The sequence below is a fragment of the Nomascus leucogenys genome, chromosome 4 (assembly GCF_006542625.1).
Source record: "Nomascus leucogenys isolate Asia chromosome 4, Asia_NLE_v1, whole genome shotgun sequence".
Taxonomy (NCBI): domain Eukaryota; kingdom Metazoa; phylum Chordata; class Mammalia; order Primates; family Hylobatidae; genus Nomascus; species Nomascus leucogenys.
Genome location: NC_044384.1, coordinates 135,378,011 through 135,392,241, shown reverse-complemented (window position 1 = coordinate 135,392,241; position 14,231 = coordinate 135,378,011). Strand labels below are relative to the sequence as shown.

Below are 14,231 nucleotides of genomic sequence, written 5' to 3'. Positions count from 1 at the left end.
GCAATAGCAGTTGACAACTATATGCTATAATTACAACATTAGCTATCATTTACTGTGATGCTCTTCACAATAAAATGTATAACCAGTATTAAATTATTTGACACACTGTTTTCACCACTCTATCAATGTCATATGAAATCTCAACAAAATATATATTTGAATATGCTTAAATTCCAAGGATAAGTAAAATATTGGAAGAGCAATAAAATTTGATTTTATTACACTGGGAATGGAAAATAGGTCAATAAACATTTTTTGCTTACTTATAAAAAAATTACCAATTTATTGCTAGTTATTCTTACTGTTTCCTTTCAACATAGCCTTGCTAGGGAAAGGCAGTGAACTTAACTGCCTATTATTGGCTCTGGAAATACATAACTTAGTCACTGGGTTGCAGAATGATCCATGTTTTTCCCAAGGCATAACCTATAACTTGGGAGTGAATTTGTCAGTTTTGGAAGCTCTTTTAACTCCTTTAGAAGGCCAGAGATTATGAGTGCACAGTTACAGAATTTATTAATTGACAATTACATGCTTGAAAAATCAAGCTCAATTATTAGTTTGGAAAACATTTTGAAGCAAGTATATACCTACAATTTAGTGAAAAGTATTTCAGCATATTTCAAATTTCTCATATATTTTCTATTAGACATAGGCTAACATATCTATAGCTAAACTACGTTATTAAACAACATATAATATAAAATTGATTCTAACACTTCATTTGTATGCAGTTATTTCGGAGGTAGAATAGATTAGAATACCTTAAGTGTACTTCATATTGAGTTTGATTATTTTTATATGCATGGAAGACTCTTGCAGAGTTAAATCTATTTTATAACATAATGGTTCCAAGGAAAATGAGAAAAATACTTGATTAATTGAATGTTCAGCCTAATGATGAAGGGCATTTATAATTTTAGAATGTTGAGAACACTTCAAATTGTTCATGGTGACCAGAAAGCCTATCCTGTGAAATAATTTAACTATTTAGGCAATAATATGTTGCCTCCACTTCACAATTATTCAGAGAGAAAGCAAGGAATTTGATAGAATATGTAATCTTATGAATATGTGTCCAGGTCCTACTGTCACAAAGAATTTCTAGCTTCTAGAGAATCACAAAGCAAAAATCATTGAAAATTATTTTTTACAACTTGATATGTTCAGTTGTTCTCCTACCTCTTATTTATGATATAATTAAATCATGTATAGTTAAATCATTTTCATAGTTTCAAGTGAATTTTTTAAAAATAAAATGAAACACTTGTGCTTTTAACAAGTGATTGAAAAAGACTCCAATTGCGAAACATAATTGCATTTGCTGGTTTAACCAAAAGCTATAACGTGTCAGACTGGGTTTTGACATAGTTCAATTATACATGGAAATGAGATATTATAAATGCAACTATTAATATTTGATGTTCACACTGCAAACAGATGAAACTGGCTTTTGTAAATAAAATAAAAATATTTTCTTTGTGTTGGATTCACCCAGAAAACATGGAATCCAATGCATCCTTTCTCTTTCAGCCTCCTTCTCTACATTTCCCAGGTTTCAGACATCTTCACCATCCCATTATTTACTGTGGAGGCCTTTTACAAGTAAATATACAACCATGTTGGTTATTAGAATTTAATGACTACTGTTTTTACATATTCATATCCTCTTCACAATCTATTGATTACAGACAAACATTATTCCCTTCCTTCTTCAAGGCTTGGTTAGCCTGCTATGATTTAATGTACTCTTAGAAGTCAAAATCTTCCGATTTCAAGATTATTTTCTGTGCTGTAAGTTTCACCAAACTATTTTGGCACTCAAAGACAGGTATATGATTCATCCTCCAAGTGTCTCAACTTAAAGGTCTACTTTGATTGGAAGAAGGGCCAAGGTATTAACCAAAAACAAAAACAGCAATTTAAATGAATTCATTAGTATAACAACGTTATTACATTAAACATTTATTGAGAAAGAATTGAATGTGATAAGAAATAAAATAAAAAGCCAAGAGCAAAACATTACTAGTGGAGAAATAGATTTTTCCTCTCTCTCTTTTTCACTTTCTGTGTGTGTGTGTGTGTGTGTGTGTGTGTGTGTGTGTGTGTGTGATGTAACTACTTGATCTGCTTAGTCTATTAAAACATAACTGTAACTACTTGATCTGCTTGGTCTATTAAAACATAATTTACATAAAATTGTCATTGACATCATCTCCCCAATATTTACAACATATAAAACTTCAATTATTACTTATTTTTTTGAACCATCATTGTTTAGAAGGAATCAAAGGAATTGTTGGAGGAGGAAATATACAGATTCTTTAGTCTATAAAAGAAGCTCCAAGTTTCACCTTTTCTTTCACAGTTGTCATAAATAATTTGCCCTATCAGTTTTCCAAACACTATTAAACTGAGAGAAATTGCTTCCGATGAATGAGATACCACCTTAATTTCCCTAGCTTACACTGTTTTTTTTTTTAACTGCTAAATTAGACTGAAGCTTTTGAGCCACCTGAACTTCACACTTCCCTGACATAATATCTGATCAGCCACTATGTTATTCTTATGCTTCTGAGAAGAATGTGACTTCATGCAAGAAATATCTTGTCAAATCTTTTCTTTGAAAATAAAAATGAGTCTAGGTTTTCAAAACCATGTTTCCATTTTTTCCTGTTTATTAAAACCAAGGAAATTAGAAAGATGTTTTAAGCGGGAAGAATATATTATCTTGCTGCCAAAGAAGTCATGATAAATGCTTTCAAGTGATTAAATAACTTATCTTCTGAAACTTGAGGAAGGAAGTTATAAATGGATATGAATACATATCCTATGTGTACTCATACCATATATAGTGGAGGAGGGAGTGTGAGTTAAGATATTACTTCACAATATTAATGTATGGATTAAGGAGTAGATAAGCACATTTTTTGAAAATGAAGAAGGCAATGGAACTTGATGAGACTGTGCATAACATTGATATTTCAATAAATATTATTAATATATTCCACTTAAAATTTCAAAGAATAGTAAACATATCTAATTCTGATATATTAACATATTTATAAAATTTTAAATATTTTACCATAAAAAGTAAAATCATAGAAATGTAATACTACATATAAGGGTGTATATATATATATATGGATATAATGTATACATTATATATACACACACATACATATAATGATCCCTCAGTGTAGAAATAATGATGGAAAAATAAATTCTACAATACAAAAATTTAAAACACTATATAGCTTCAAATTTTTTAAACACTATAAAGGCACTTGATATATTGTACACAACATTCTACAAATGAATGTAGAAAAGTGTCTGGAAATTTATGTACCAAATTATTAAAAATGATTACTCTGAGTGAAGGCATTATAAATAAACTTTCTCTACTTTAAAAAATAATTTAAAATAAAGCTGTATTGACATAAATCTAATTATATTATTAATATATTTAATTAAATACATAAATAGTACTCATAAACCTGGGTATGAAGGTGAACAGAGAAGCAATTTGTTACATGTTTCTTGCCTTCAAGAATTTGATAAACAGAGGCGCAAACAGGGCTGATTTTTAGGCATTTCCCTAAGTGTGTAAGTCTAGAAAACAATCTGAAAGTCTCTTTTGCTAAAGTTTTATTCATATTAATGAAAGTGTGATTAAAACATAATTATGCATTATTTAACAACGGGGACACATCCTGAGAAATGTGTTGTTAAACAATTCTGTCATTGTGTGACCGTCCTAGAGTGTATTCACACAAACCTAGATGAGATAGCCTACTACACATCTAGGCCATATGGCATATAGCCTAGTGCTCCTAGGCTACAAGTCTGAATAGCATGTTACTGTCCTGATAATGTGGGCAATTGTAACACAATGGTGTTTGTGTATCTAAACACATTTAAACTTAGAAAAGGTACAGTAAAAATATGCTATGATAATTTTATGGGGCCACCATCGTATATGCAGTTCATCATTGATCAAAAAGTCATTATACAATGTGTGACTATAAAAATTAATGAGCATTACAGTTTCTCTCAGGTTTTGAGTCCGAATGTAGATCTGAGGTTATTAATATGCACAGAAATATGCTCATGCTCTTTGCAAGAAAAAAAAAAGCCATCAGTAGTTTTTTTTTATGAAGAGTGAGCCTTGGTTAAAAAAAAAAGCTCTTTTCATAAGGAGAAAAAGTCAACCAACCTAAAAGTATTTTTGAATCAAATTTTTCTTTTCAAAACCAAAAGAGAAAATTATCACTTCATCCTACTAAAGATCATGTATAGAATATGATGAAATATTTTCCAGTTGTCTTTGAGAACATATACATATTTGAAAACTTATGTTTTAAACAAGAATAGGTGCTGAATGGATTTTCATTTAGTTTTGTTCACTTAAAATACATTTTCAATTCGATAAATTCTTTTTTATTATTCATTTTATAAATTAATGAAACAGCCCATCAAAATTTATTTAGTCCACTCCCATCTATTGGACTTTTTCCTCCCACTGATTCCTATTTAACATCACCATTAAAATAAAAATTTTTGCACACAGTTTCACAGGAAATATTCCAAAAAGTGGAATTATTGGCTAAAGGAGAACATAATATTGAGGGTTTTCATACTACCAACTTTTAGCATTTTTTAAAAAGCAGAAATGAGAACATATCATTGTGGACTGGAATAGATTGTTTACATTCAGATCAAAAACAAGATCCTCTCAGTTTGTTTCTACTCAGAAAATTACAAGATTGAGAAGCCAAACAATGATCTGTGTTGTAAAGGACAAGAAGGTGATCATTTGATGAATGCAAGCAAAGAAGCAATTCCAGTCATGGAAGTAAATTGTAGAGCCAGATCACAACACAACAAATTTAATGGAAAAATATGAAAGAAAGAAGGAGAAAATAGTTATGCAAAGTTATCTGTGACTGATATAAGTGACAGAAAATGTCCAGAAAGATGAAAAATGATCAAGGTCAGTAAAGTTCAACTGAAAGAAAATTAACGTGGAATTAAAAATTAATTTTTTTAAAATTCTAGACCTATAATTATTTATTATTATATCAAACTTTTAATTGTTAGTTTTTGGCCATGAAGAACTGCTTTAGATACAGGTTGCATTTTCATAATTTTACTGCATTTATGGGACTAAGACAAAAATGAATCATTGATAGCCACAAAGTTTTCCATTTGCAAAATTTTGTATTTTTCTTGAAAATTTGAAGCCATTGTAAATCATGACTATAAAAGAAAATTCTTCTTTGGGGAACTTTTAATTAGTTTTGAGTCCAAATATGTGCTCCTTGGAAAAGAAGGCTTGAATTATCTTCCTTTTAGTCACAAACCCTTTATCTAATATGTTGCTGTTGTCCAGGACTCATTAATTCTATTGTTCCCTTTGTTGTTAGTGCTCATTTCTTTGCTCATTTGAAATTAGAACAGGTTAGAAAGGTTGAAAACTTTTTTTGAAATATGTATCCTGAAAATGAACAGCGTATAAGATAAAGCTGAACGCCTGAGCATTTGATGTATTACATCTCAGTAGTATCTGACAACCCTTACTCCCTGGTGATGCAACTTTTTTCTAATAATTTAGTCTCAGTCTATTAAAAGACGATTACAGATAATGCACACAGGCAAGTGGTGAAGAATGCCCAAAACAGCTTTTGTAAAGAGGTTATCAAAACACCATTCACCAAAAGGATTTTTGCATTGATTTTTTAAAAAAATTATTTCAAAAACAGACAGAATTTTAATAGACTAAATATAACAGAAAGGATTTCCGCTGTTACTTTGTATAACACATTTTTTAAAAGCCATAAAGTAAAAGTTTAAATAGCTAGTATTTCCCTTGTTCACTGCAACTAAATTCTTATTTTTATTTTTTTATTAAAAAAACATATATTTGAAAACACTGATGTAATTTTATAGTTGTCCTGCTGGTCCCTCACTTTGGATAATCTTATGAATAAGATATGATGCAACATAAAAGTAAGGGGCACGATCCTAACAGTTGCCATCACTGACTGTTTAGACTGTTTGGTCATCACATTCTAAGACAAAATAAAGAAGTCTCCTGGAAAACTGAGTACATTCAGTTGAAATTACTGTTGTATTCACTCATTACCTTCAACTTAGCCCATTGGAGGATTTCAAATACAGTAACATTCACACCAAATGACAGTGATTGTGTATATCATAGGAGAGTTCCTGAAATCCATGTTGATATCTTATTTAATACAGGAACAGAAGTAGGCATGCTGAAAATCAAGAAAACTGGAGATGAGGACTTTGCATTCATCAGTAAATGCAAAGACCCCAAGGTCTGCACCATTCTCCTCCAGGGGAATGGCAAAGAGACTCTCTGAAATGAAACACAACTTCCAGGATGCTGTGCAAGTTTATTGCAACTTTCTTTTGGACTCACATTTGGTGCCAGGGGTCGTGGCCTCTGAGATGGCTGTGATGCATGTCTTGACAGATCCAAGGTCATGACTGGTATGAACAATGGCCATACAAGGCTGTTACCCAGGTTGTAGAGGTCATCCCTCATACCCTAATCCAGAACTGTGGGGCCATTAACATCCATCTGCTTATTATTATAATACCTCCCTTCAGGCCAAGCACACCTAGGAGAACCATGAGACCTGGGGTGTAAGTACTGAGACAAGTATTTTGGTGGAGATGAAGGAACTGGGCATATAGGAGCCATTGGCTGTGAAGCTGCAGACATCTAGGGCAGCAATGGAGACTAGTTCTGCTCTTATGGACTGATGACATCACTGCAGGCCACAAAAAGAAGGGCGAGGATCAGGGCCAGCAAGGCGAGGCTACTGGTGCTAGCAAAGAGTGAGTGGTGGGCAAGTTGACTTCAACATACAGAACCAGCAGAGTCTCCCCCTTTCCTGAGCCAGAGTACCAGGGACACTGTACATGTCTTCGGAAGGGATTAGACTGAGAGGTAGCACTCAGTCCCTTCCTGTCCCAGCTCAGGTTTCAAAAGACACTGACATGTAATACTTCTCTATTGTAAAATTTCCATTTAATTTGCTTCTGATGATTAAATCTAACTCATTTGCGGAAAAAAAGAGCTATAGGTGCTGGACTACCATGCTTACTAGGAAATTACATAATATGGAAAAATCGCATTTAACATGCCCTGATCTATGTGACAATAAGGTCTATTCATTATTACCTCATTTCCCTTGGCTGCCCAGAAGGTACTACCTGAATCATTGGGGATTTTTTAAAAGATGAATTTTTTTTTTTCTAGAATGAGTTTAAAAATACCAGAGGCCTCTCTTCGTGATTTACTATAGATTGAATTGGGATTACATCTCTATTAGAAACAAACTTCTTGGAATAGTTAGAGTACATAAATTTTAAGGGCAATAAACAGAACATATGCTTTCATTGCAGGAGAACTCGGAAAGAATCAGAAAGTGTGGTCCTCTGCCAGCAGTTAAATCTCTCTAAACACCCATTTTTCTCCTTTTTAAAATGAAGAGGTCAGAGAAGGCCTTTAAGGAACACCTTCTGCACTTCTAACAAACAAGAGAGACATTAAAGAACCTTACTATCTGTAAGGACAGTGTTCTAGCCCATTCATGCTGCTTTAACAAAGTATCTCAGACTGGGTAATTTAAAAACAGCAAAAATTTATTGCTCATATTTCTGAAGGTTGGGATGTTCAAGATCGAGATGGCAGTGGGTTTGGTGTTTGGTGAGGGTACAGTCTCTGCTTCCAAGAAGGTGTCTTCAACTCTGTGTTCCAGATGGCAGAAGGACGGAAGAGTGATGAAAAGCTGCTTTGATGTCTGTTATTAGGTCACTAATGTCATTCACGTGGGCTCTGATCTTATGACTTCATTATCTCTTAAAGGCTTCACCTCTGAATATTATCATATTGCTGATATCACATTGCTAAGTTTCAACATGAATTTTAGGGAAACAGATTAAGACTTCTGCTGAAATAGCAGACAGCAATAAGAAGAATGAAAGGTAGAAGTTACAACAGTGTAATAGAAGTATATTTGACCATATCATCAACCAGCTCAGTTTCTTTGGATTTAAATTTTGCAGAAAGGAAAATCTTTTTATTTGCTAGGTATTTCTGATGCATGTGTTATTTTTATTTCCTGTGGTTTCTATATATCATAAAACTAAATGTTTTAAACCAAATCTGAAAGTTTAAAATGTTATAATTTAATCTTAGTATATGATTTCAGATGATTTTATGAGATTTGATATAATTGGATATAATAATATATGAGATTGATGATACAATTTGACTTAATTTTTCCTTTTTGTAGTCCTGTCCTAATCATTTTTCTTTGATTGATTTTTCTTTTTTTCTGATTTTTTGACCTCTAATGTTTTGATAATATCTCTAGTTTCCCTCATGCTATAATGCTGGTTTCACAGAAGATGAGATTATATACTTTTTGAATATTTTCCTTCCTAGGCATGAAGGCATGAAGACATGAAGACATTGATTCAACTTGGTGATTTTCGTTTTTACCACTGAGGAGTGTAACTGTTTTTTTCTTATTCTTGTTCTTCTTTTGGTAGGGAGCCCATTTGTTTCTGCTATTTTACTATCTGAAAGTTTTTAGGCTCTTCTTTTCTTTAGAAATTCTTGAGTTTCACTGTAATTTGTCTGCATTAGCCCTTTTCTGTCCATCTGTCTCAGCTCTCAGTACACCCTCTCAACCTGGAGACCATTTCTTCCTCTCAGGTTTCTATCCACACTTTCTTTCTTACGCTCTTACTGTTTTTAAAAAATTTGGTTCTGTGTTTTAGGTAACTCTCTTAGCTAAATATTTCAGTTCAGAAGTTGCCGTTTAGTAATTTGACCAAAGTATTCTGTTAAACTTTTTAAATTAATGAATGTGAGTAGATCTAATGGTTTGATCTTATCTACATGTACTACTAACTCATTTTCTTCTGGTGCTAATTATTGTTGAGTTTGGTGCTCTTGTCAGAATGCTAGAAAGATCTCAAACTGACACCCTAACATCACAATTAAAAGAGCTAGAGAAGCAAGAACAAACCCATCCAAAAGCTGGCCGAAGACAGAAAATAACTAAGATCAGAGCAGAACTGAAGGAGATAGCTACATGAAAAAAACTTCCAAAAAATCAATGAATCCAGGAGCTGTTTTTTTGAAAAGATTAACAAAATAGACTGCTAGCTAGACTAATAAAGAAGAAAGGAGAGAAGAATCAAATAGACACAATAAAAAATGATAAAGGGGATATCACCACTGACCCCACAGAAATACAAACTACCCTCAGAAAATACTATAAACACTTCTACACAAACTAGAAAATCTAGAAGAAATGGATAAATTCTTGGACACATGCACCCTCCCAAGACTAAACCAGGAAGAAGTTGAATCCCTGAATACACCAATAACAAACAAGTTCTGAAATTGGGGCAATAATTAATAGACTACCGACCAAAAAAGAAAAAAGCCCAGGACAAGAAGGATTCACAGCTGAATTCTACCAGAGGTACAAAGAGGAGCTGGTACCATTCCTTCTGAAACTATCCCAAACAATTGAAATGGAGGGTCTCCTCCCTAATTCCTTTTATGAAGCAGCATCATCCTGATACCAAAACCTGGCAGAGACACAACAAAAAAGGACAACTTCAGGCCAATATCCTTGATGAACATCTATGTGAAAATCTTAAGTAAAATACTGGCAAACCAAAGCCAGCAGCACATCCAAAAACGTACCCACCACGATCAAGTCAGGGTTCAAGGGATGCAAGGCTGGTTCAACATACGCAAATCAATAAACGTAATCCATCACATAAACAGAACCAAAGACAAAAACCACATGATTTTCTCAACAGATGCAGAAAAGGCCTTTGATAAAATTCAACATTTCTAAATGTTAAAACTCTCAATAAACTACATATTGATGGAACATATCTCAAAATAATAAGGGCTATTTATGACAAACCCTCAGCCAATATCACATTGAATGGGCAAAAGCTGGAAGCATTCCCTTTGAAAACCGGTACAAGACAAGGATGCCCTCTCTCACCACCCCTATTTAGCATTTCTTTTGATTAAATATTTATTGAGCTTCTATTCACACATGAGAAACTTCATGTTCTTGATTGAGAATGAAACTTTTATTCTCAGAAGGGATGTAGAATGTGCTGTTGAACCAAGTGTAACAGTCCTTTAACTTTTCTCCCTGTAGAATTTATTTATCCCTTTCCTTCAGGCAATCTCCATCTAGAGTACAAGATATAAAACACTGTGTACCTCTCTGGCTTTAGGGTCTAAAGAGAGTGATTTAACCCCAGGGACAGACATCATCAGTGCCAACTGCCTCATCCAAGGCGAAGCCAGTAAATAAGGACATGCCCAGCTGCTCTCCGGCCCCTTAAGAGATCTCTGAAAGACCCTCTTCTGCTTTGTCCCTACTGACTCCATACTTGGCACACCTTCAGAATTGTTCCACTTCCACCCTAGACGGGTTATATATTTTGCATGATGTTTTCACCCCACCAATTATAGTCTTCTTTCGTTTTTTCAAGAATTCAAAATTTATGATCCATTCATGGGATTCTTTTGCTCTTTAGCCTTGTAAATTTAGAAATATTCCATGAAAATATATTTGCTATTATTTTAAACACTTTATGAGCAGAAAAGCGGCAGTTTCAAATTCTGTCCTCTGGGACAGAACTGGGATGTGGATTAACTTTCTCACTCAATTTTGATCCACCACAGTATAGTTTCTTCTACGTCTTTCCACATTGTCCCCAAATGGCTGCCTCATTTATCATCAATGCTCATCACCAGGCTCCACACCCTATGAGCCTTGGTGTGTTTGTGTGGGATGAAAATGAAGTTTACATTTGAAATAATGACACAGCAAAGGGGATTCAGAAAGTAGCAAAATCTTCTAGTTTGTTGCATCAATAACAATTGTTTTGGATTTTTTTCTTTACTACATTTATAAAATTGGATAAGTATAAAACACTACATATTATATATGAATTATTAAACATGATAATATAATGTATACCCATAAAACCAATACGTAGCCCAAGGAGTAAAACTTTAACAATATCCTAGATTGGTATGCTTTTTCCCACTTCCAATTTTGTTTATAAATTCCTTGTATCTATTTTTAAACTTATTCACTTATGTAACTCTAAACATCAAATTTTTAAGCTATGTTTATTTTTGAGCTTTAAAATGTATTATACTGCAATTTGTCTTCTGCATCTGGCTTTTATCACATTATGCCATATATCTAAGATTTATTCATGATACTATACTACATATAGCTCAAATTTGCTTATGTTCCATATTCTATTTCATAAATACACAACTGTTAATTTTCCTGTACAAAGGGTACTCAGTTATTATTGGGTATCTATCTCAATGCCCTGTACTACTTTGAACATTCTTATATACATACCCTGGTACATATAAGCAACAGATTCTCAAGGATATATCATAAGAGAGGAATTGTTAGATGTTAGAGTACATTAACTGTAACAGGCTAAATCAGTATAAGAGATAAAACAAAAGTTCAAAGATTAAGAGGTGTTTTTATCTTAAGGATTATTGACAGCACAAATTTAGTGGGCAAACGCATCTGATTCATGTGGTGATTCAAGAATCCAGCCTTATTCTGTTGTGTGGCTCTGCCAACTGCTAATGTCTTACTGTGATCTACACCCATTTTCAGGAGAAAGTCTGTGTAGAGTATGCTTTTGCTTCAAAAGCCACAACCAGATTAGCACACATCACGTGTAGTCACATTACCTTGCCTAGGTGCAAATACATTGTCAAAATCAAGCACTAAGCTCAAGGGAGGCTTGGAAAAGCAGTCTTTCTGCGTGCTCATGAAAAAGAGGATGGATTTTGTGGTCGGCCTTCAGTGTTTGCCACCCTCTGCCCTGGCCATCAAATGACCGTCTGAATTTTTCCCACCTTTAGAGTATACTCCCTTCCTCTATGAAGAAGCTGACGTCCAATACAGACACTGTATTAAGCTCAAATTTACAACCTCTGGGTGGGATTCAGCCTTCTACATTAGGTCTGCAAGTGGATCTCTATGGTCCAGAAACCTAATGAACGAAAGATCAGATTCTACCAATGTAAATGGTGACAAAAGAACAAGACAGCAATGACAGCAACAAAGCCTTTCGATTAGTAAAGGGAAAACAGGAATTACTCGTTAGAAATTGAAGCATAACAATAACGCAATACTGTTGGACAGGAATGGTAAGACATTCTTCCCTGTTAATGGAGAAAATACCTTGAACAGTGGAAATATATAATCCCTTGCTTTTTTGGCTTTGACTTTGCCTTCTGAAGTGTTCTTCCTTGGTCATAATCCTCTATCACCACTGTGAACATAGGAAAGTATGCCCTTCTTGGGGAATGAGAATCTTTTGCAGCCTAATGTATGTGTGACCACCAATGAGTTCTTCCTACCCACAGCACAAACAACATCAAATCATGGAAACCGTGGCATTGCAGTAAAAAAAGAGTTTAATTCATGCAAGTCTGGTTACACCTTGAGGGAGATGGAATTATTACTGAAATCAATCTCTCTGAGCATTTGGGGGCTAGGATTTTTCACAAGTAGTTTGGGTGAAGGGTTGGGGGTGGCTAGGCAATAGGTGCTTACTGTTGACTTATTGGGGGTGAAATCATAGGGGTGTGGGAAATGGTCCTCCTTCATGCTGCGCCACTTCTGGGTGAGGCCATAGGAGCCATAGGTGGGTCCTGTGCCACCAACCTTTGCCACCTTCTGCCCCGGCCAGCAAATGACCATCTGCATTTTTCCCACCTTTAAAGGATACGCCCTTCCTCTGTGATGCCACTCGTATGCCAAAAGGAAAAGTCAAGCTTGAGAATTGAGTCACACAAAACCACTTCCTATTTTGTTCCTAAGTAGATAGCTACAAAGGTAAGACTGTACATACCCCCCTCACAATTTGCTTACCAGGGAATTTCATGTGGGCCACAGATGGGTCCAGGTGGAGCCATCAGTCATCAGAAATGGAAAATTGCTGAAAAGGTGTCTTAAAATGCCAATCTTAGATTCTACAATAGTCATGTTGTCTGCAGGAGCAATTGGAGAAGCCGCATATCTTGTGACCTCTGGAATAACGGCTGGAATTATATCTAACCTCTGGAATTAAGCTGACACCTTAATAGAATTCAGGCTCCTCTATCCACATAGCCTGGTGATTTTTCATTAACTTTACAAAGGCAGTTGAGTCACAGGGAAGGGGGAAGGGCTGTTATCATTTAAACTATAAAATAAATGTCTCTGAAAGTTATCTTGGTCTAAACCCAAGAACAACTAAGGGCAGCTTGAAGACCAAAAGCAGAATGGCGGTTGGTCAGATCAGATCTCCCCCACTGCTGTGATTTTCTCACTGTTACAATTTTTGCAAAGGTGGTTTCACATTATTTGGGGTCTGGAGAGTCATAATAATTATTGATTAGTCACAGACTTTTCAGGCCAAAATTGAGGTTTGATCAGTAATATAATTCTCTCAAAAATACGGATTTCTGGAAAATTTCATTCTAGTCATATATGTGGGTTAATAATCATATCAAAATATTTTCTGGATATTGCACTTATTCCTGCTGTATTTCTTTACTTTTTTCAGTGCTCTCTTTCTGTCTCTCTCTCTCTCTCTCTCTCACACACACACACACACACACACAATGGTGTATCTCTTGAGGCTGTCTGAAATACTTGCCCTAGTAGGAAATGTACTTGCAGACTGCTTCCCAACCTTCAATGTCTGGAATTTATAAATTATTTCTATCACCTGTAAAACATCCAGTTTTTCCAGAGCTCATCTCTATGTTTGTAGTACTTTGCTGTAAGCCTTAAGAAACACCACTGATACATATTGACATTCCGGATCTATACAAATGCTTCCCCTAGAACTGCAAGCTTAGTAGGCACATGGCTTGATTTTCTAGTTTTCAAAGGTGACAGTTTGGCAAATATTCTCTCTGACACAAGAAAGGTATATAGCAATACAACCTGCAATACCTGCCATATCTATGTACTTGCTGTAAGCTGCTTAACTATTAAGACATTTCAGGATATCTTGAGTTATATAGCAAGCCATTTTCTACAGTAATTCTTATATTGGTTATAACAGATTAAACTTATAAATAACACACAGGTTGATTCAAGTTGGAATAG

General features: G+C 34.5%; 1 protein-coding gene across 3 annotated transcripts in view; it reads right to left on the bottom strand.

The window, feature by feature from the left end:
* Nucleotides 1–14,231, bottom strand: part of MSR1 (macrophage scavenger receptor 1) — a 431,365-nt gene that overhangs the window by 167,984 nt on the left and 249,150 nt on the right. The window lies entirely within an intron of this gene.